The sequence below is a fragment of the Ranitomeya variabilis genome, chromosome 5 (genome assembly GCF_051348905.1).
Source record: "Ranitomeya variabilis isolate aRanVar5 chromosome 5, aRanVar5.hap1, whole genome shotgun sequence".
Lineage (NCBI taxonomy): Eukaryota > Metazoa > Chordata > Amphibia > Anura > Dendrobatidae > Ranitomeya > Ranitomeya variabilis.
Genome location: NC_135236.1, coordinates 388198224 through 388220171, shown reverse-complemented (window position 1 = coordinate 388220171; position 21948 = coordinate 388198224).

Sequence of the window (21948 nt, the reverse complement as noted above, 5' to 3'; positions counted from 1 at the left end):
GTTGGCGACTTTTTGACCTCTTTTGATTTTTTGATGACACACTTTGCATCTGACATAGCAAATGTCATCTGCAACTGTGTCAAAAAAGGACCAGGCACTGCAAGTCTTGGGAGCCCCCCTTTTGACTTTTGGAAGAGACATGCTCCTTACGGGTGCCAAAGCGGAGGCTGCAGGATCCGCAGTCTTCCCCCTCCCTCTCCCTCTTTGGGCCGTACGGGGAATCTCTTCCTCAGAGCTGCTCCCACCACCTTCCTGTCCCTGACGCCAAGATGGGTCAAGGACCTCATCATCTACACTACCCTCTGCCCCCAACTGCTCCTCCTGGGTAGTCTCAGCAGCAGAGCACGCACCAGTAAGTGGCACCTGAGTGTCATCATCAGCTGATGCGGCCTGCGAGGTGGTGACCGGAGCCACTGGCCCACCCGCCTCTTCAGAGGAAGACAGAAAAAGCTGTTGGGCATCACTGCACCCTGCCTCTTCTTCCATTTCTCCAATGCTGCTTGGCTGGCCCCCTGTTTCCAAGCCAAGAGATGATTCAGAGAACAGAAGTAGAGACTGCTCCTGTCCTGGGATCTCTGTCTGCCTGGGCAATTTTGCAGGTGGTGAAGAGACAGATGGCTGCTCTCCAGTGCTCTGTGTCTGAGAGGATGTGGCACTAATGGAAGTTGATGCATTAGCTGCCATCCATCCCACAACGGCTTCAATTTGGTCTTCACGCAGCAGCGGTGTACGGCGCTCGGCGACAAAGCTGCGCATGAACGACTGTTCCCTTGTGAAAGTGGGTGCTGATGACTCACCGGTGCCCGCAGCAGGCACAGAATCCCCACGTCCCCTCCCTGCTCCGCGCCCACGCCCACGCCCACGTGCCTTACTCACTGCCTTCTTCATCTTGGTTGACTGATAAAGATAAGCAGAAAAGTACTAACGGCTTTGTGTGCTTATTCCTGAGCAACTACTCCTAACAGGTATAAGACACACTAATTTTCTAAAGTGTGGACTAGACTTGAATATGAGCTAATGTGGCCTACACAAATGTAAAGTGGTGTGTAACTGGTGTGTTTGGTGAACTTTATTATTTATTTATTTTTTTGGGGCTGAACTGACAACGGATAGAGCTGCAATCACACGGAGACCGTGCAGACAGCCGTAAACGGCGCTGCAAGGCCCAAAAACCCTCCTCTACTTTATCCTATGTAGTGTTTTTCCACAAATTAGCTGGAGACGGGTGGAAAGACACTAATAGGATTTTTTAAAATAAATTAGCAGCAGACTACACTACTTTGAAAAAAAAGAAAATTAATTTGGCGGTATGACGCAGTGAAAAACCCTGAGCTGCAGACAACCAGGCTACGGCTGCTCACAGACTACAGGGCGAGCTGCAGTCACACGGAGACCGTGCAGACAGCCGTAAACGGCGCTGCAAGGCCCAAAAACCCTCCTCTACTTTATCCTATGTAGTGTTTTTCCACAAATTAGCTGGAGACGGGTGGAAAGACACTAATAGGATTTTTTAAAATAAATTAGCAGCAGACTACACTACTTTGAAAAAAAAGAAAATTGATTTGGCGGTATGACGCAGTGAAAAACCCTGAGCTGGAGACAACCAGGCTATAGCTGCTCACAGATTACAGGGCGAGCTGCAGTCACACGGAGACCGTGCAGACAGCCGTAAACGGCGCTGCAAGGCCCAAAAACCCTCCTCTACTTTATCCTATGTAGTGTTTTTCCACAAATTAGCTGGAGACGGGTGGAAAGACACTAATAGGAATTTTTGGAAAAAATGTGCAGCAGCCTGCACTACTTCAAAAAAAAAAAAAAAAAGGACAGTATGAGGCAATGAACCACCCTCCCTGAACTGAATACAACCAGCTATGGATGGCCTATGTGGCTGCACTCAGACTAGAGAGTGGGCTGCACTCACACACACACACACAGAGAGACCTTGCAGATCGCTGTGAAAACAGCGCTACAAGGCAAAAGGAAGGTGAATAGTAGGTGAACACAGCGGTTGCTAAATTAGCCTTTGGAAAGCACAAAGAAGCAAATCGCTATCTCTAAACTGTCCCTCAGTCAGCAAACAGCGTCCTGTCACTAACTGAATTCACAGCAGAGTGATCGCAAAATGGCGCCAGCGACTTTTAAACTGCATCATGACATCATTTCAGCAGCCAATCACAGCCTTGCCAGTAGTTTCATGCCCTCCATGCTAAACAGGATGTGCCCACACTTGGAATCTTTCTCATTGGCTGAATTTCTGAATTTTGAATCATTGAACTTCCGATTCCGGTATCCGATACGCGCCAAGTATCGGAATCCCGGTATCGGAATTCCGATACCGCTAGTATCGGCCGATACCCGATACTTGCGGTATCGGAATGCTCAACACTAGACAGGATACACAAGCCTAAAAAATGGATGCCGCTGGGTCAGAGACTTTAGAGGTGCGTGTTAAGAAGCTAAATAATATCACTGCCACTGTACACGCTGAAGTGCAGACATGGAAGAGCAGAATAGAAGGCCTAGAGGGGCAGACTAAATATGATATACAAGTGCTCAGTCAGACCCTTCAGGAATTGCGTGGTCGAGTTGCGGCTCTGGAGGCACAATCTCAGGCTTCTGTTCCTGCCATCCCAAACTACCGCCATTTAGGTTTGGTGGCGACCGAGACAAATACCGTGGGTTTCTGAACCAGTGTCGTTTATACTTTGCTGCACATGTCACAGTTTCCTACGGACCGATCCAAAGTATTGACTATTATCATGTTGCTGACTAACAAGGCTCTTGCCTGGGCAAACCCTCTGATAGAATCGCAGGATGCATGTCTGAATGACTTTAATATGTTTATTGCTGCCATGGGGCAGATGTTTGATGATCTGAACCGTTGCCTTACAGCGGAGACGGCCCTGCTGAATTTGCGTCAAGGTAAACGCCCAGTGACTGAGTATGCTATGGACTTTAGAAGGTGGGCTCAGGATACCACCTGGAATAGTGCAGCAAAGTACTCAATATTTAAGAAGGGGTTGTCCAGTTCTATCAAGGACGAGCTTGCACGTGCGGAGGCTCCCACTGCTCTAGGAGATTTCATCAATCACTGTATTCGCCTAGACGCTCGAATCTCTGAACGAAAACTAGAAAGGTGGACTGAGATGAACCGCAGCAATAAATCGCTTCTTCCTTTTCTTCCTAAGGAGACTCCAGACTCAAGTCCTCAGGAGTCCGCACCCGAGCCGATGCAGGTAAATTCCCTACGAAGTCGAGTAAGTGATGAACGGAAGGAATTTCGTTTCAAGGAGAATTTGTGTTTTTACTGCGGGAAGTCAGGACATTTTATTATCAACTGTCCCAGTCGTTCTCGCAGGACCACCGCAGCCGTGGTAGAACGCAACTTCTCTGAATCATACTCCGTGACTTCCGAATCAGGGCCACCCGAGATTGCAGCAACTGTTCCGGATTATGACTTTTCAGATATGAACTCTGTTACATCCGAAATGGTACTACCCATTAATGCTGTTATTCTATCTTCTGCAGTTTCACACCCTGTCAATAAAAAAAAAGACACACATTGTTACCTCCCTATCAAGATCTGGATTGACTCCCGTTGGGTGAACAGTTCCGCCATGATAGACTCTGGGGCCAGCGGTAACTTCATGGACACTTCTTTTGCTAAGAAATATGGAATCCGATCACAGAGGAGAGTATCTTCAATTCTGATGGAGACTGTGGATGGATCCCCTTTGACCTCGGGGCCAGTAGACCAGCAGACTGAATCACTGAAGGTCCTCATGGGAGATGATCACCAGGAGAAATTGCCCTTCCTTCTGATTTCCTCTCCACATTTCCCTATTATCTTGGGTTTACCCTGGTTGCAGGCTCAAAATCCCATCATTGACTGGGAGACAAAGAGATTGCGCTTCCCAGCTAAGGAGGTAACCTCTGTGAATTCGATTGATCCATCTCCGGGCGACCCATCATCAGACCTAAAGTTACCGACAGTTTATAAAGAATTTTCGGATGTGTGCGATAAAAAGAATGCAGACAAATTGCCACCACACCGCTCTTATGACTGTCCAATCGAGCTTCTGCCTGCTGCTACCATTCCTTTTGGAAATATTTATCCATTGTCCGGTCCTGAGCTCAAGACTCTCAAAGAATATATTGACGAGAACCTGTCTAAGGGGTTCATACGCCCCTCGTCCTCTCCAGCCGGTGCACCCATCTTTTTCGTTAAAAAGAAGGATGGATCTCTCAGACCCTGTGTTGATTACCGGGAAATTAACAAGGTAACCATCAAGAACCGCTACCCCCTGCCATTAATTCCGGAGCTTCTCGAGAGAGTTCGGCAGGCCAAGGTCTTTTCAAAATTGGACCTACGCGGGGCATACAATCTAGTCCGTATAAGCCCTGGAGACAAATGGAAAACAGCATTTAGGTCTCGATATGGACACTTTGAGTATTTGGTCATGCCATTTGGACTTTGCAATGCCCCAGCAACCTTCCAAAACCTAGTAAATGATATTTTTAGAGACATTCTTGATATTTTTGTCGTAATCTATTTGGATGACATTCTGATTTTTTCTAGCTCCATGGAGGAACATCAGCAACATGTCAAGACTGTCTTGCAGCGTTTGAGGGAACACCATCTGTACATCAAGCTGGGGAAGTGCGAATTTCACAAGTCGGAGATCCAAATCTTAGGTTATGTAATTTCTCCACAGGGTCTGAGTATGGATAACAGCAAGATCAGGGCAATTCAGGAGTGGCCAATCCCCAAGAACGTCAAGGAAGTCCAACGTTTCATCGGATTTGCTAACTTCTACAGACGTTTCATCAAGAACTTCTCTGACATCGTCTCACCCATCACCCGGTTGACACAGAAGAAGACAGCATTTATTTGGTCCCCTCAAGCCCAAGAAGCATTCTCTCGACTCAAGACCAAGTTCACGTCAGCACCAGTACTGATCCACCCTGACCCGGAACTCGCCTTCATTATTGAAGTAGATGCCTCAAACTGTGCCGTCGGGGCTATACTGTCCCAAAGAACAGGTGAGAAAGATTTACTTCATCCTTGTGCTTTTCTTTCCAAGCGACTGTCTCCTGCCGAAAAGAACTATGATGTAGGAAATAAAGAATTACTGGCTATCATCGCCGCCTTCAAGGAGTGGAGACATCTTCTGCAAGGAGCTTCACAACCGATCATTGTCCTCACGGACCACCGCAACCTTGAGTTCATCAGGTCAGCAAGATGCCTGACCCCACGGCAGGCCCGTTGGAGTCTTTTCCTTAACCAATTCAATTTTACAATCTCTTATAGACCAGGTTCTCGCAATGGAAAAGCAGATGCTCTATCCCGGATGTACTCTACTGACACTGTTCCAGATGCTCCACCTAAGACCATACTTTCTGATTGCAATTTTGTAGGTGTCATTCATAACCAAGATTTGTTGCAGGTCATCAAAGAAGCTTACAACTCTGATCTTTTCCTGTCTCAGCCATCTGATGAGGTAAGCCTTCTTTTTAGGAATGGAGTTTGGACCCGGGAACGGCGCCTCTACATTCCTGAAGCTGTGAGGTTAAGAGTGTTGAGAATGGTTCATGACTCTAAGGTTGCAGGGCACAGAGGAATTCAGAAGACTCAAGAATTCTTATCTCGCTTCTTCTGGTGGCCAGGTTTTCGGAAGGATGTTGAGAAGTACGTTTCATCTTGCGAGGTATGTGCCAAATTCAAGGTCCCACGTGCCTCCCCTACTGGTCTGTTACAGCCTTTGCCGGTGCCGTTTCGCCCGTGGGGATCCATTTCTATGGACTTTATTGTAGAACTGCCCCTTTCCGAGGGAAAGAGTACAATTTTGGTGGTGGTCGATCGCCTGACCAAGGCGGCCCATTTCATCCCTTGTTCCGGTTTACCCTCTGCGAAGGACACTGCTGATCTAATTATCCAGAACATCTTTCATCTGCACGGGGTTCCGGATGAAGTTGTTTCGGACCGTGGAGTTCAATTTACTTCAAAGTTCTGGCGAAGCTTTTGTTCGGCACTAGGCATAGAAGTTAACTTATCTTCTGCTTTCCACCCACAGTCCAACGGGCAGACAGAACGTACCAATCAAACACTGGAGCAATACCTTCGCTGCTACGTTTGCCATTTGCAAGATGATTGGGTAAGGCTACTCCCATTGGCTGAATTTTCTTACAACAACTCTCAGAGTGCCTCCACCAAGCAGTCTCCATTCTACGCTAACCTGGGTTATCACCCTAGCATTCTTCCCAGATTACCGGTAGATACATCTTTACCAGCAGTTGCCGACAGGATCTCTTCACTTCAACAGAACCTTGAACTTCTGAAAGAGACTTTGGGTTCCGCACAAGATAAGTACAAGAATGCAGCTGACAGATTTCGCAAACCAACACCAAAATTTAAGGTAGGAGATTTAGTCTGGTTATCTACAAAGAATTTAAAGATGAAGATCCCTTCTCCTAAGTTGGGACAGAAGTACATCGGTCCTTATAGGATCAGTGGTCTGGTAGGGGCTGTTGCATGTCGCTTAAAACTCCCAGGAACAATGAAGATACATCCTGTCTTTCATACTTCCCTCCTAAAGGCTGTAGTACCAAATCCTTTTCCAGGATGTTCATTTCCTCCTCCCAATCCCGTTCTTGTGGATGGTCAAGAGCAGTTCATCGTTGAGAGGATTCTGGATTCAAGAATCTACAGAAATCGATTGCAGTATCTGATTAAATGGCAAGGCTATTCTTCAGAGGAGAATTCCTGGGAACCCGTGAACAATATTAACGCCTCCCGACTGATTGAGCAGTTCCATCAAAGGTACCCTGGCAAACCTGGTTTTGGGTCGTCCGGAGGCCGTTCTTGAGGTGGGAGTAATGTCAGTATCTAGTCCTGGAATCTGTTTCTCTTGCCCTTAGACTTGCCCTTAGTTAACATGGATCTTGATGTTTCACGTCGGCCATCTTGCTTCCTGCCAAAGTTGTATATAAAGCCAGCACCTGCTCTGTTTCATTGCTTGTGTATTATGTTTTGGACCTTGTTCCTCTGCAGTCCCAAGCCTGGACTTACAATCCCTGTGGGTCCTTTCCTAACGGCGGAGTCCTCTGCCAACCTGCACGTCTGGATCCCTGCCTGCTGACCAAGTGATTGCTAAACACCTGACATCAGAAATCTCTGCCTGACCACACCTGCGGTGAAGTAAGAACTCCAGCCAGCTAATGTGTTCCTCTGCTCTGCAAGAGACTGTGTCTTGTGCACTCATTGCTCAGTGACTTTGCATGCTGTGTCGCAGAGTATCAGCTCTGCTATTACTGTTTATCAGATTGACTGAACATTTATCTGGACTTACATGCTATATAGCATTCAGATCACAAATACAATCTTGCTTGTTCAAACCATTGTGTCTGCAGTCTCTTTGACCTAGCCACTGGTGTCCAGTTGTATCCACTAGTATCGTGACACACACCCAGGGAGACATGCACACACACACACAATCACATGCAGGCAATCAAAGACATACACATGCTTATGATGAGGGCAATGTGGAAAGGGCCCCCCGAAGCCTCAGGCTCCGAGCAACAAGCCAGATTGCCTTCATTATCACCGCCCTGGTTAAGACTTGGTTCTGCTGGTTCCAGCGCAGTGATACTTGCAGTCAAGTGACAACTAGTATCAGCTATGTCGGTGAATAGAACACTGCAGATGTGGCTGACACTCTACTCTTGGCACATGACAGCAGGTGTGCAAAGTGCATCCTCGTGGTTACATGATAACTGCGGGAACTGGCAGAGCCCAGCCATGTATATATATATAATATTATATTATATGTCTGGTATATGGTAGTATACTACAAATAAAAGTATGGAATAGTGTAGTAGACTGCATTATTCTATACAACAGTATCCTGTAAAAGACATACTACAGGAAGAGCCCCCACACAACTCTCCCAATATATAATATGTGCCCCCACATAGCCCCCTATATACAGCAGGAGCCCTTACAGAGTCTCCTACAGTTGTGGCCAAAAGTATTGACACCCCTGCAATTCTGTCAGATAATACTCAGTTTCTTCCTGAAAATCATTGCAAACACAAATTCTTTGTTATTATTATCTTCATTTAATTTGTCTTAAATGAAAAAACACAAAAAGAATTGTCCTAAAGCCAAATTGGATATAATTCCACACCAAACATAAAAAAGGGGTGGACAAAAGTATTGGCACTGTTCGAAAAATCATGTGATGCTTCTCTAATTTGTGTAATTAACAGCACCTGTAACTTACCTGTGGCACCTAACAGGTGTTGGCAATAACTAAATCACACTTGCAGCCAATTGACATGGATTAAAGTTGACTCAACCTCTGTCCTCTCTGTCCTTGTGTGTACCACATTGAGCATGGAGAAAAGAAAGAAGATCAAAGAACTGTCTGAGGACTTGAGAAACCAAATTGTGAGGAAGCATGAGCAATCTCAAGGCTACAAGTCCATCTCCAAAGACCTGAATGTTCCTGTATCTACCATGCACAGTGTCATCAAGAAGTTTAAAGCCCATGGCACTGTGGCTAACTAACCTCCCTAGATGTGGACCGAAAAGAAAAATTGACAAGAGATTACAACGCAAGATTGTGCGGATGTTGGATAAAGAATCTGGACTAACATCCAACCAAGTTCAAGCTGCCCTGCAGTCCGAGGGTACAACAGTGTCAACCCATACTATCCGTCGGCGTCTGAATGAAAAGGGACTGTATGGTAGGAGACCCAGGAAGACCCCACTTCTTACCCCGAGACATAAAAAAGCCAGGCTGGAGTTTGCCAAAATTTACCTGAAGAAGCCTAAAACGTTTTGGAAGAATGTTCTCTGGTCAGATGAGACAAAAATAGAGCTTTGTGGGCAAAGGCATCAACATAGAGTTTACAGGAGAAAAAAAGAGGCATTCAAAGAAAAGAACACGATCCCTACAGTCAAACATGGCGGAGGTTCCCTGATGTTTTGGGGTTGCTTTGCTGCCTCTGGCACTGGACTGCTTGACCGTGTGCATTGCATTATGAAGTCTGAAGACTACCAACAAATTTTGAAACATAATGTAGGGACCAGTGTGAGAAAGCTGGGTCTCCCTCAGAGGTCATGAGCCTTCTAGCAGGACAATGGCCCAAAACACAGTTCAAAGAGCACTAGAAAATGGTTTGAGAGAAAGCACTGGAGACTTCTAAGGTGGCCAGCAATGAGTCCAGACCTGAATCCCATAGAACACCTGTGGAGAGATCTAAAAATGGCAGTTTGGAGAAGGCACCCTTTAAATATCAGGGAACTGGAGCAGTTTGCTCTGCTGGAATTTTAGACCATTCTTCTTTGGCATTGTAAGAAACTCATTGATGGTTACCGGAAGCAGTTGGTCGCAGTTATTTTGGCTAAAGGTTGTGCAACCAAGTATTAGGCTGAGGGTGCCAATACTTTTGTCTGGCCCATTTTTGGAGTTTTGTGTGGAATGATCAATGTTTTGCTTTTTGCTTCATTCTCTTTTGTGTTTTTTCATTTAAGCCAAATTAAATGAAGATAATAATACCAAAGAATTTGTGATTGCAATCATTTTCAGGAACAAACTGAGTATTATCTGACAGAATTGCAGGGGTGTCAATACTTTTGGCCACAACTGTATATACAGCAGGAACTCTCACAGAGCCCCCTACACACAGCAGGAGTGCTCACAGAGCCCCTATATACAGCAGAAGCACTCACAGAGCCTCAGTATATACAGCATGATTTCCCACATAGCCCCCTATATACAGTGTGAGCCATCACATAGCCCCATATATAAAGTATGAGCCATCATATATCCATCTATGTACACAAACAAATCCCACACACACAGGGTTCAGGGTCAGACAGTGCAATCACTCTGAGGATCACTGAGTTATTGCTGCAGCTTCAGCTTACATACAAATCGGGTGACGCTGGAGCTGATGACCCCACTGTGGGGACCTTATCTGTATGTAAGTGTAAGGGTACCGTCACACAGTGAAATTTTCATCGCTACGACGGCACAATCTGTGACGTTGCAGCGTCGCATGAGAATCGCTCCAGCATCGTATACTGCGGTCACACTTTGCAATGCACGGCGCTGGAGCGATAATTTCGTGACGTATTTGCGATGTAGAAGTCGTATGGGACTGTCGTACTGGTCATGTCACACAAGACAATTCAGAGACGATTCAGAGCACTTAATTGAATTATCTGTGCGTGACGTTCACTAGGGGCGTGTTGTGCTGCTACAGAGTGTGTGCTGATAGGCCATAGGTTATGTGCACACAATTGGTTGGAAAATTTGTCACCTGAGCACTATTGTTCCCAACACCTCCTCACAGTTTAAAAAATTTATTCTTCAGTTTGTACTTGCACAGTTGGTGGACCTGGACGTCGCATTTTGTGTTTCCCAGGCCATTCCACACTTGGCACCGCAGTTTTCCAGCGCGTTCCACGCTTGGCACCGCAGTTACCAGAGCATTCCACACTTGCTACCACAGCTTCGAGGTATGAAAAGACCGCTTGGGCGTAGTGGATGGAGCGATGTAAGGTCGGAATGAGCGCCTCGTGCTCGACGCTGAAGCGATGCGGATGGTACGCTGTTGTGGGGGGTGGGCTAGAGCGTGGCGGATGGAACAATATGTTCTGCATGAGCGCCTCGTGCTCGACGCTGAAGCGATGCGGATGGTACGCTGTTGTGGGGGGTGGGCAGCAGCGTGGCGGATGGAACAATGTATGGTCAGCATGAGCAGTTATGGTGGGCTACTGCGTGGCAGATGGAATGATGTATGGGGGATGGCGGGTGGACAGTGCATGCTGTTTTTGGAATAGCGTTTGTATGTCTGCGAATATTTTTGTTTTATATTTTTTTTTTACATTTTTTAGTTTTTGTCCCCCTATCGCTATTGCTGTTTTACAGTACGCTTTGTGAAATGCTTAACTTGTTATTTTATTGTTATTTTTCAGATGTCTAATCACGTGGAGTTCATCAGGAATTTCATTGAGCTGTACCAGTCTTTTCCCTGCCTCTGGAAGATTAAATCTCCAGAGTATTGCAACAGGGAAAAGAGGAAGCAGGGCTATTCAAAGCTCATCGAATTTTATAACCTCCATGCACCAGAGGAGCAAGCCAATGAAGCAGTCATCAAAAAGAAAATTCAGGCGCTGCGCACTGTGTGGAGGAAGGAGTTAAACAAGGTCCTGCACAGTTCCAAGTCCGGTGCCTCAACCGAAGATGTGTACGTACCAAAACTATGGTACTATGAGCATCTTCATTTTCTGAGGGACCAAGAGGAGCCACGGAACTCGATGTGTTTTAGCTCCTTGGAACCGGTGGAACAGAATACATCTGAGAACCTCGTCTGCCTGGACTCTCCAGGGCAACAAGTAAGTACCTGTTTGCACCATAGCTTCACCAATGTGTCCTATAATTAGATATAATTTATCAGCATTTTCTCTTTTATCCTTCAGATTATACCATCAATTTGAAGTTATAACATTTTCCTGTACAAATAAGTAACCCTGTCACAGTCAAGTTTAATATGGCGAACGTAATAAGTATTAAATGGCGACCTTCATAACCCATTACATCAAAACAAATTGAAAATAGTTTTGCTTCCAGCTGCAGATAAGTATTCTTGGTGACACTATTTTGACCCTAAAATGTGAATCAGGTTCCCCTAGTAGTCAGAACAGTGGAGTGCAAAATAATACATAAATGGGAATGTTAAGAATTATATTACTAATATAATAATATATTACAACATTTTCACATGTATACGAATATATAGTTGGAATGCGGTTAGGGTGGTTTACCTTTTTCTTTTCTGGTTAATAACTTCGTTTTTTATTCTCCCCAGGAGGACAGAGCACAGGACAGTGCATTGGACAGCTCTACAAGTACAATTGTGGAGGCTGCACCTGCGCAGACTGAACTGAGGCAAAGAACAAGATCAAGGAAGCGTAAAGCCACCTCGGATGTCTCACATGAACTTGTAACCCTTGCCAAACAGGCATTAACGAACAATAGGAGCCCTGCGTTGCAGGGCTTTGGCCACTACGTTGTGGACAAACTGGCCAAAATGACTGAGAGACAAAGAACTCTAGCGGAGCGTGTAATTTTTGATGCTGTCAGCAAGGGGTCTGATGGCAGTTTATCTGAGCACGCACGTGTTGTTTGTTCCCCGCCAATGGAGCGGCCAGAGTGTTCCAATTTTAATAGTTGGGCACAGACACCTATACGAAACAATGTACCCGTTTCCCACTTTGGCCCGCCACCCCCCAACTCCTACACGCCAATTCCTTCACACATTGCTTCGCCCATGAGGCATCAACATTTTAGGATTGAAGATTCGGCGTATCACGAATTGTGATAGTTTGCTTTTATAAAGTTATGTATTTTTTGTTACTTTTTAATATAGTTTGTTTAATAAAACCTTTTTCTTGAAGTTCAATCTCGACAGCTTGATTGGTGGGTCTCGATCACATCGACAAAATGGGTCATATAAATATTTTTCTTCCATTTTCAAAGTTGTGTTTATTGAAATGTACATTTTGTTAGTTAAGTTTATATCTGCCCTAATACTGTGCTGTGGATCACATCAATCACGATCACATCGACAAAATGGGTCCACAGCACAGTATTAGGGCAGATATTAACTTAACTAACAAAATGTACATTTCAATAAACACAACTTTGAAAATGGAAGAAAAATATTTATATTTTTTTTAACATTAACAACATAAACTTTACAAAGCGAGATTTTTTTTTTTTTTTTGTCCTGCCTCCAGCAGTTGGCACAAGGCTCTAACTTTCTGCAACTCCACCATTGACACATTCTGCCGTTCCTGAATCTGCGCCAGGAGACTGTGTGCAGCTATAACATGATCAATTTTATACATACGATCAATTTTGCATTTAAAAGTCTAATGACTAATGGTGGTGGTGGCCTGTGGTGTTTGGGTAATAAACCATTGTTCTTTCAATGAACATTGTTGGAGCCAGCCCTAAAGTCCTACACGAGGCATTGTTTATCAATATACATATGCATAGGAGACATGATGTCTATCTCCGGACCACTGGCTTTTTACAATGGAAACCCACAGGAGTTGTGTACATATGTAGATAATGATGGGTCACAAACAGGACAGAGGCTATTCATTCAAGATTTTGACAGTGTACACCTATATCCTCCATTATTGGAAACCCACAGGAGTTGTGTACATATGCATAGGTCGGAGACATGATGTCTATCTCAGGACCACTGGCTTTACAATGGAAACCCACAGGAGGTGTGTACATAAGTAGATAATGATGGGTCACAAACAGGACAGAGGCTATTCACTCAAGATTTTGACAGTGTACACCTATATCCTCCATTATCTCTATGGCCAATATTCATTTAGTATGTAGATGCACCTCTGCCTTATCACTGAAACAAAGGACATCACACAAAAGAACACAGGCCTAAACGCCAATATATCTCACTGATTTCGATGATACGTGCATTAACCATGTTGTGATTGGGATTTGGTTGCAGGTATGCCCCAAACCCCCCCCCCCCCCGTATATAAAACATCTCTGGCAGCCATCTTGTGCATCTGGCAAGCGGACGTACAAGATGGAGACACTTTAGGATGCGTTTTGAAAACTCTTTAGCGCTGTCTTCATTTTTTTTCCCTTTTGTCTGTGCCTTGGCTCGGCTGGCCCAGGCCTGCTCCCCTAGTACATTAAAACATAAGACAAAATAAGGGTAAAAATAACTGTGTTTTAAACTTCAAACGTTTTATATACTTATTTTTTTTTTTTAACCAAAAAATAAATTACATAGTCCCACGGCGGTGGGCTAGCAGTTGGCGCAGCATGCGTCCATGATCTTTAACCTGCTCCTGCAGGCGTGCTGCTGTCTCCTGCAGGCGCGCTGCTGTCCCCTCCAGCCGCCTCTGCTTGGCCAGCAGGTCTCTCACGGTGGTCGCTTCTGTGGATAGAAGAGGTCGGAGAACGGACGCTGATTACTCTGCAAGTACGGCATGTGTGAACATACCCTGAGATTTACTATACACTCAATTTGGTCCTGTCCCAGAGGTCGGGCCCTTTTTTTTTTTTTTCATTCTCGTCGTTGTCAAATGTGACATCCCACCGATAACCCCTCACACTGTCTGTATACTTACGGAGAAGGGACGCCGGTTGGTCATCCCCGGAAGAGGTGGAAGAGCTGCTCACCTCCCATCCCCTCGCTTGTGCACCAGCTGCCGCAGCTAAAAGGAAGCAAATACATATATGGTTAACAGTTGGACACGCTGTGGGGAAGCGCTCGCAGTTTTGGTCACTTACGAAGGGTGGCCTCTGGTGAGAATGCCGCCGACCCGGGGGAGGAAGAGGAGTGGCGGAAGGGTGGTGTTGTGGCCTGCGGTGGGGTGGTAGCGCGCCTGGTCCTTACAGCGTCTGTAATGTATACAGTATTTCAGCTCCCCTCTAATTTCCCGTATGCAGTAATAAAATTGCAATGAATGATGTTTAACATACGTGATATCCCGGGCTGTGAGCTGCCGCTGGTGGCGGATGAAGGCGTGCCGGCTCTTGCTGATGGCTGTTGCCGGCGCCTTCCCCCTACACAAACATTAAAGAACGGTAATATTCAGACATCAAAAGTACAGGGCTCCAGAATTAATAAAAATACCTATGCAACAGTGGCGGGAAAAAATAGGTGCCAAAATAAATGTTCCCCTCTAATGTCCCGTATGCAGTAATAAAATTGCAAATTGCAATCAATGATGGTTAACATACGTGATGTCCCGGGCTGTGGGCTGCCGCTGGTGGAGGATGCTGGTGCTGGTGGCTGTTGCCGGCGCCGTCTCCCTACACAAACATTAAAGAACCTTAATATGTTGACAACAAAAGTACAGGGCTCCAGAATTACCAACAAATACCTAGGCATCATTGGCGGGAAAAGTTAGGAGCCAAATGAAATTTTTAGTCGCCAAATCTACGTACATACCGTATTTTCCGGCGTATAAGACGACTTTTTAACCCCTGAAAATCTTCTTAAAAGTCGGGGGTCGTCTTATACGCCGGGTATCGCCTTGCCGGGTGTATATGGTGGGTGGGGGGGAGTGGGCCTGATGACGACGAGGGGGCGTCTCACAGGAAAGTGAGTATCCCCCATTACCTCATTGTATCACTGCAGCGTGGGGTCTCTGCTGGGAGCGGCGGCGGCTGTGCTGTGGGGCGGCGGCTCCTCTTCTTCAGTGTGGGGCCTCTGTGCTGCTGGGCGGCGGCGGCGGCTTATCTTCAGGCAGTCGGGGCTCCTCCGGTATCTCCTTAAAGCCCGGAGGCCCTGCCGGCAACTCCATCGGTGCAATGCAGTGGCCTCCGGGAACATGGCCACTGCTCAGATTCAGATCTCGTCTCCCGAGATCTCGGGACGAGATCTGAATCTGAGCAGCGGCCATGTTCCCGGAGGCCACTGCATTGCACCGATGGAGTTGCCGGCAGGGCCTCCGGGCTTTAAGGAGATACCGGAGGAGCCCCGACTGCCTGAAGATAAGCCGCCGCCGCCGCCGCCCAGCAGCACAGAGGCCCCACACTGAAGAAGAGGAGCCGCCGCCCCACAGCACCCACGCGGCACAATGAGGAGCAGCAGCCGCCGCTCCCAGCAGAGACCCCACGCTGCAGCGATACAATGAGGTAATGGGGGATACTCACTTTCCTGTGAGACGCCCCCTCGTCGTCATCAGGCCCACTCCCCCCCCCAAAAGGCACAAAAGTCACCGGCCCTATAACACGACATACGGTTTATAAGAAGACCCCCGACTTTTAAGAAGATTTTACATTTTAACTGGAAAAGTTGGGGGGTCGTCTTATACGCCCAGTCGTCTTATACGCCGGAAAATATGGTATATAGAAAATAGAGATCACTCTTCCCTGTGATGCTAGACTATGCATTGGGTGGGGGCTCTGGTGTTTAAAGGGAACCTGTCACCACGTTTTTTACAAGGAAGATGGCCGCGCCCACCGATCACCAATGAAAATGAACAGCGCGCTCTTTTAAATCCCCTGGCAGAGGATTCGGGACCTTGGGCATGCGCACACCACTACGCCACCAACGGAAAACTACGCAAAATCTGGGGGAAGACAACACGCCCTTTTGACCAGACCAGCCTGATTGACAGGCGAAAACGGAGACTTTGCAAAGGTATTTCGGCAACTTAGGTGGGTAATAAACGCATAACACACACACTAATGTAACGCCCACCTCTGCCCCTATTTAACGCTATTTTTATCCCATCTTCCAAAAACGTGGTGACAGGTTCCCTTTAATGGTCAACCTGGCCTGAGACACGTATTTTTGCATAACAAGGAAGCGCCTCACGGCAACGCGCGTCTCCTGATTCTCCCCCTCCCGGCAATCACTAAATTGTATGTCTCGGTGGAGATTCTGGAACCCCTGACCTGAGCATGTTTCACATTCTTAACCTCCCGGCAGCGTGCGTCTCCCGATTCCCCCATACTGGTACTTACCACGCTGTGGCTCCGCACGCAACTCTGCCAGAAGCTGCGGGGTCTTGTAGCGGAGATCTGCCCACTTTTTACGCAGCTGCTGCGCACTGCGTCGGACGCCAAACCTCCTCTCCATCATGTGCCCAATGCGGCGCAGCACCTCCTGCTTGTGCAGGTTCGGGTGCGCAGGTCGACTATCCCGGCCCTCATAGTCAAGGGCATACATTTGGTGCACAAAAAATGCCATCTCTGGCCGCCCCAGAGGAGCTGAACGCTGACGCGCCGCCATTTTGCCCTCAAAAACGCTCAACCACCTAACCACGCCCAGAGGAGGTCCTTGACTCATGCCGCGCGATCAACATCGCTATAGCGTCTCCGTTTCAGCACTGCGTCGCGATTGTGACGCCGACTCCAGAAATACCTTTTTGGCGTTCTCGTTATCAATCCGCAGCGCTCATCGTCTTTGTTTCAGTGTTTATGTGGCTTGGGCATCCATGGGGTATGGCTATTGTGTCAACACTGTTTTATTTGACATGCACATGTATAGAACCTTAAATTATAATGTTTACTTTTTTGGTGAGCGAATGCAGCTTTGGACACGCAACGCAGAATGCAAATGTAAACGCATTACCTCTGCAGCGTTTTGTGACACATGCATTAACTTTTTAAATGTTTTTAGGGGCACCAAAAAACAGCGTCGTGTGGTGTCCTCTGCACAATCGCGACACAGTGCTGAAACGGAGACGCTATAGACATGTCAGAGTATCGCACCCCTGTAAAGTGTGATCTCTATTTTATGTTTCAGTATATTGTTAGCTTTGATCTGCAGCACTCCACTGTTGTGTGTAAAAATTGCGATTCTTTACTTTAGGTGTAGAGAGACAGCGGCGGCAAGTGATACAAGCCATTGCCACCAGTACCCCATCTTCTGACACCAGTGGGAGCCCACAGTCCGTGACATCACGTAAGTTTAACAATCATTGATTGTTTTTTTGTTTAACAGCATACGGGACATAAGAGGGTAGCTGAAATATTTGAATACATTACAGACGCAGTAATGACCCAGCGGCCTACCACGCCTCCACCATCTTTAGAGAGCAGACGGCCTCGCACCCCTACACCACCCTCAACACCTCACTTCCGCCACTCCTCTTCCTCCTCCGGGTCGGCGGCATTCTCCCCAGAAGCTACCATACGTAAGTGACCAAAACAGCGAGCGCTTCCCAACGGCGTGTTCCATAGTTAACCAGATCTGTTATTATTTCCTTTTAGGTGCTGCAGCAGTGGCCAGATCGCTGGGATGGGAAGTAAGCAGCTCTGGTTCTGGCAATGAAGAACCGGCGTCCCTTCTCCGTAAGTATCAAGATAATACTAGTGGTTATCTGCGAGATGTCACAATAGACAACTAAAAATGTAAAATTTAATAAAATAAACATGGCCCTGTGGGGCCAGACCAAATTTAAATTTACAACACACTATGGTCATGCCCCAGAGGTCGAGATGTATTTTCAGCGGAATCACCGTCAGTTCTCCAACCTCTTCTATCCACAGAACCGCCCAACGTTGAGAGAGCTCATGGCGAGACAATTGCGCCTGGAGCGGACAGCAGCGCTCCTGCAGCAGACAGCAGTGATCCTCCAGGCTCAAGTAGAGCAGCAGGGCGTGACGCTGCGACACCTGTTGGGCCGTGGAAGGAGATAATTTTTTTTTGTTTTTTTTGGTTATGTAATATTTTGTTGTTAAATACCAAGAAATTGTTACAAAGAAACAAAAAATCTTCGCATTCTTTCTTTAATGTTTACCAAGATACAAGGGTTAACAGCACCATTTTTTAGGCATCTCATCTCATTTAAAGTAATTTAGAGAGGTTTATATGATTTAAAATACGATTGTGTGTGGGTAAACCATTGTTTGGGTGCATGCATGGCAGAGCTTGAAATGGAAGGAAGTCGCCATTTGACTTTGGAATGCAATGTATACCGATCGCTATAACGTAGTATCCCGTCAATGGGGATTATAGAGTCACAGGACACCTTGACGGCATAGGACGTCATATGAGGACCACTTTATCTAAACTGAAAAACCAAGAATTACGGGAGTAATAAATACAATTTAATTTTATTACACAAAAGTTAGTGACCTACTCGCCATATTAAATTGTGGACACGAAAGCATATCCTACATATTGTTGAGTAAACAGCAAAGCAAAAAGAAATTTTTTTTTTTAGACAGCGCAATCCTGCCAGGTTACAGCTCCAGAACCATTAAAGCACTGACAGTATTTTTCTCGACAGTAAAAGCAAGAGAAAAAAAGTGATCAGCACTCACCATTCCCGATGCTATAAAAAGTCTTTATTAGGACATGGACACGGACAGGGAGATCATGGTGTGCAGGGATGACAGCTGTTTCGCGCTACATGCGCTTCCACAGATCCCGATGTCAGAGGGGGGAAGTGAGGCAAAAGATATAGCTAACAAAACCCCTCCCTTCCTCTGACACCACGTACAACAACCCCCATTGAACCAACTGTGAAACAATTAACCCGTTACTAAACAATGGCAAACAAGGTGCACAATATAAACAGTATACAATACAATAAAAGAGGGAACACAAACAATTCATAAGGCAAGGTAACTGGTGACCATAATGACGGCAGAAACGGGGGAATCTCATAAGAAGACCGACATGTCGAGCCTCTCGTTAAGTCCCAGCGGCCCCTGTGCATTCGTCCGTATGATCCACATTGCCTCTTTTCTCAGAAGAGTCCTATTCAAATTTCCGCCACCAGGTGGCAGTGAAACTCTTTCTATGCCTGCAAAAGAAAGCAACCTAGTATCAGCATTATGGAACTGTCTAACGTGATGAATGAAACGAGGGACCCCTTTGCCGGTACGTACAGAATTAAAATGCTCACGTATGCGCACGAATAGTGGACGGAAGGTTTTACCTATATAGTAGAAGCCGCAAGGGCAGAATATACGGACTTACCGATTGCAGCCCCTTTGGACGGAGAACACGCCGGGGGGGGCGCAAGAGATCCGCCCCGAAAAAGGAAACAGGTCTCATGGAGACCGATGGTATAATTGACTCACCAGAACACACGGTGATTAATTTGACTGATCACGTTCTAACGCAGGCTCATTATATGGTTCTTTCAAAAGGTCTCAGTTATTGTTTACCAGAATCGTTTGATTTAGCACAATTCAAAGTGGATTTGTATAAAGCGGTTAGGAAAATTCACTTACATAAATTCTTTAAAAACAGTACACAAGGGGTTACCCATAGTAACCCGGGGGAGGTCCCATGTAAAGTGGGTCCTTTAGGGTTCATGGCAGTGGATGATGGGCACCTACAATCACGGCAGGATGTGGATCTCTTGCTTAGCCTCACACACACTAGATCAGTGATAACTCAGTCTTGCCCAACCCCCACGGAACGTTTTTCAGGAGGGGTTAAATCTACCTTTACACCCCCTGTCTCCCCGGGTAGCCCTATTGATATTTTTGAGGCACGTGTCAACAAAGATATGGAGGCATTGTTGTATCATATTACACCCCCTAACCTCACTTCCATTGAGTCCTGCGCACTTAGAGAGATACAGGGTTGGCCCGACGTGGTAGTGCGCCCCGCGGATAAAGGGGGTAATGTAGTGCTTCTTTCCAAGGAGCAGTATATGACAGAAGCACACAGGCAGTTGTCGGATACCTCCACGTATATGAAATTAAAAAATGACCCTACACATAAGTACACCAGGGAGCTGCGTACCTTTTTACGTTTGCAGGTGGAGAAACAGGTTCTTTCAACTAAACAAGCCGAGAAATTAATAGCTGATTTTCCTAAAAAACCGTGTTGGTACTACGTCCCTAAAGTACACAAAAGTCTAGTGAGCCCCCCTGGCCGTCCTATCGTATCGGGGGTGGGATCAGTAACAGAATCCTTATCTAGGTATTTGGATTGGTTGTTAAGACCCCTATTGCAGGACGTACCGTCCTATGTAAAGGATACTGGTCATTTTTTGCGCATTATACGAAGTTTCCAGTGGCAGGAAGGGTTTAATTTAACTTCAATAGACGTGGAGAGTCTTTACACTCGGATCCCTCAGGATATGGGGGTGGAAATAATTAGGGAGGTTCTGGTACACACACCTACAGACGTAAAAACCATTGATTTTATCTGTGATGCCTTATTGTTTGTCCTTAAGCATAATGCCTTTCAGTTTGACAACACGTGGTATAAACAAGAGGAAGGCACAGCCATGGGCACGTCGGTTTCATGCACGTTTGCCAATTTGTTCCTAGCTGTCCTCGAAGAAAGGTTTGTTTTCTCAGACTCTAACCCCTTCTTGAAACATATCAAACTCTTTATCAGGTATGTCGACGATATCATGATAGTCTGGGATGGTGATCAGTCCAGTTTTGCGCAATTTGTACACTATTTGGGACAAGTGAACACGATGAATATGAGGTTTACATCTCATTATGGGGGCAAGGTTCTGGAGTTTTTGGACGTTAAGGCAGAGATTGTGGATGGCACGGTTCACACCAGTGTCTTCCGCAAACCGACGTCTACAAACTCGTTACTCCATTACGGTAGTGCACATCCCCAATACACCAAAAGCGCTTTACCATATAGCCAGTTCCTCAGGGTGAGGAGACTTAACAGCACGGAACAGGGCTATAAGGAACAGTCTTCGGAGATGTATAAACGTTTCCGAAATCGTGGCTATCCCGCCCCGGTTTTGGATGCGGCTTTGGAGAGGGTTGAGATTAATACAAAGGGTTTAACTTCCGATTTAAATTCCAGACGAGAGAGGGGGGAGGGAGACAAGAAACATTTTGTCTTTTCTTTTAAATTTAGCTCCATGGATAGAGAAATCAGGTCTGTGATTAGGAACAACTGGGACATCTTGTGCAAGGATAGTGATCTGTCAGATAGAACGGGTAATGGCCCTTTGTTTGCTGTTCGGCGCGGCAGGAATATAAAGGACCTGCTGGTACATAATCGAGTACTGTCTCATAGCACCAACTGGCTGTCAGCTAGTGTCCCGAAAGGCAATTTTAAATGTGGGCACTGTAACTTTTGCCCCTATCACCTAACCGGTAAAGCATATAAGATAGGCCCTATTGATCATCTGGTACGTGATTTCATCACTTGTAGAAGCACACATGTAGTGTATTTTATATTCTGCCCTTGCGGCTTCTACTATATAGGTAAAACCTTCCGTCCACTATTCGTGCGCATACGTGAGCATTTTAATTCTGTACGTACCGGCAAAGGGGTCCCTCGTTTCATTCATCACGTTAGACAGTTCCATAATGCTGATACTAGGTTGCTTTCTTTTGCAGGCATAGAAAGAGTTTCACTGCCACCTGGTGGCGGAAATTTGAATAGGACTCTTCTGAGAAAAGAGGCAATGTGGATCATACG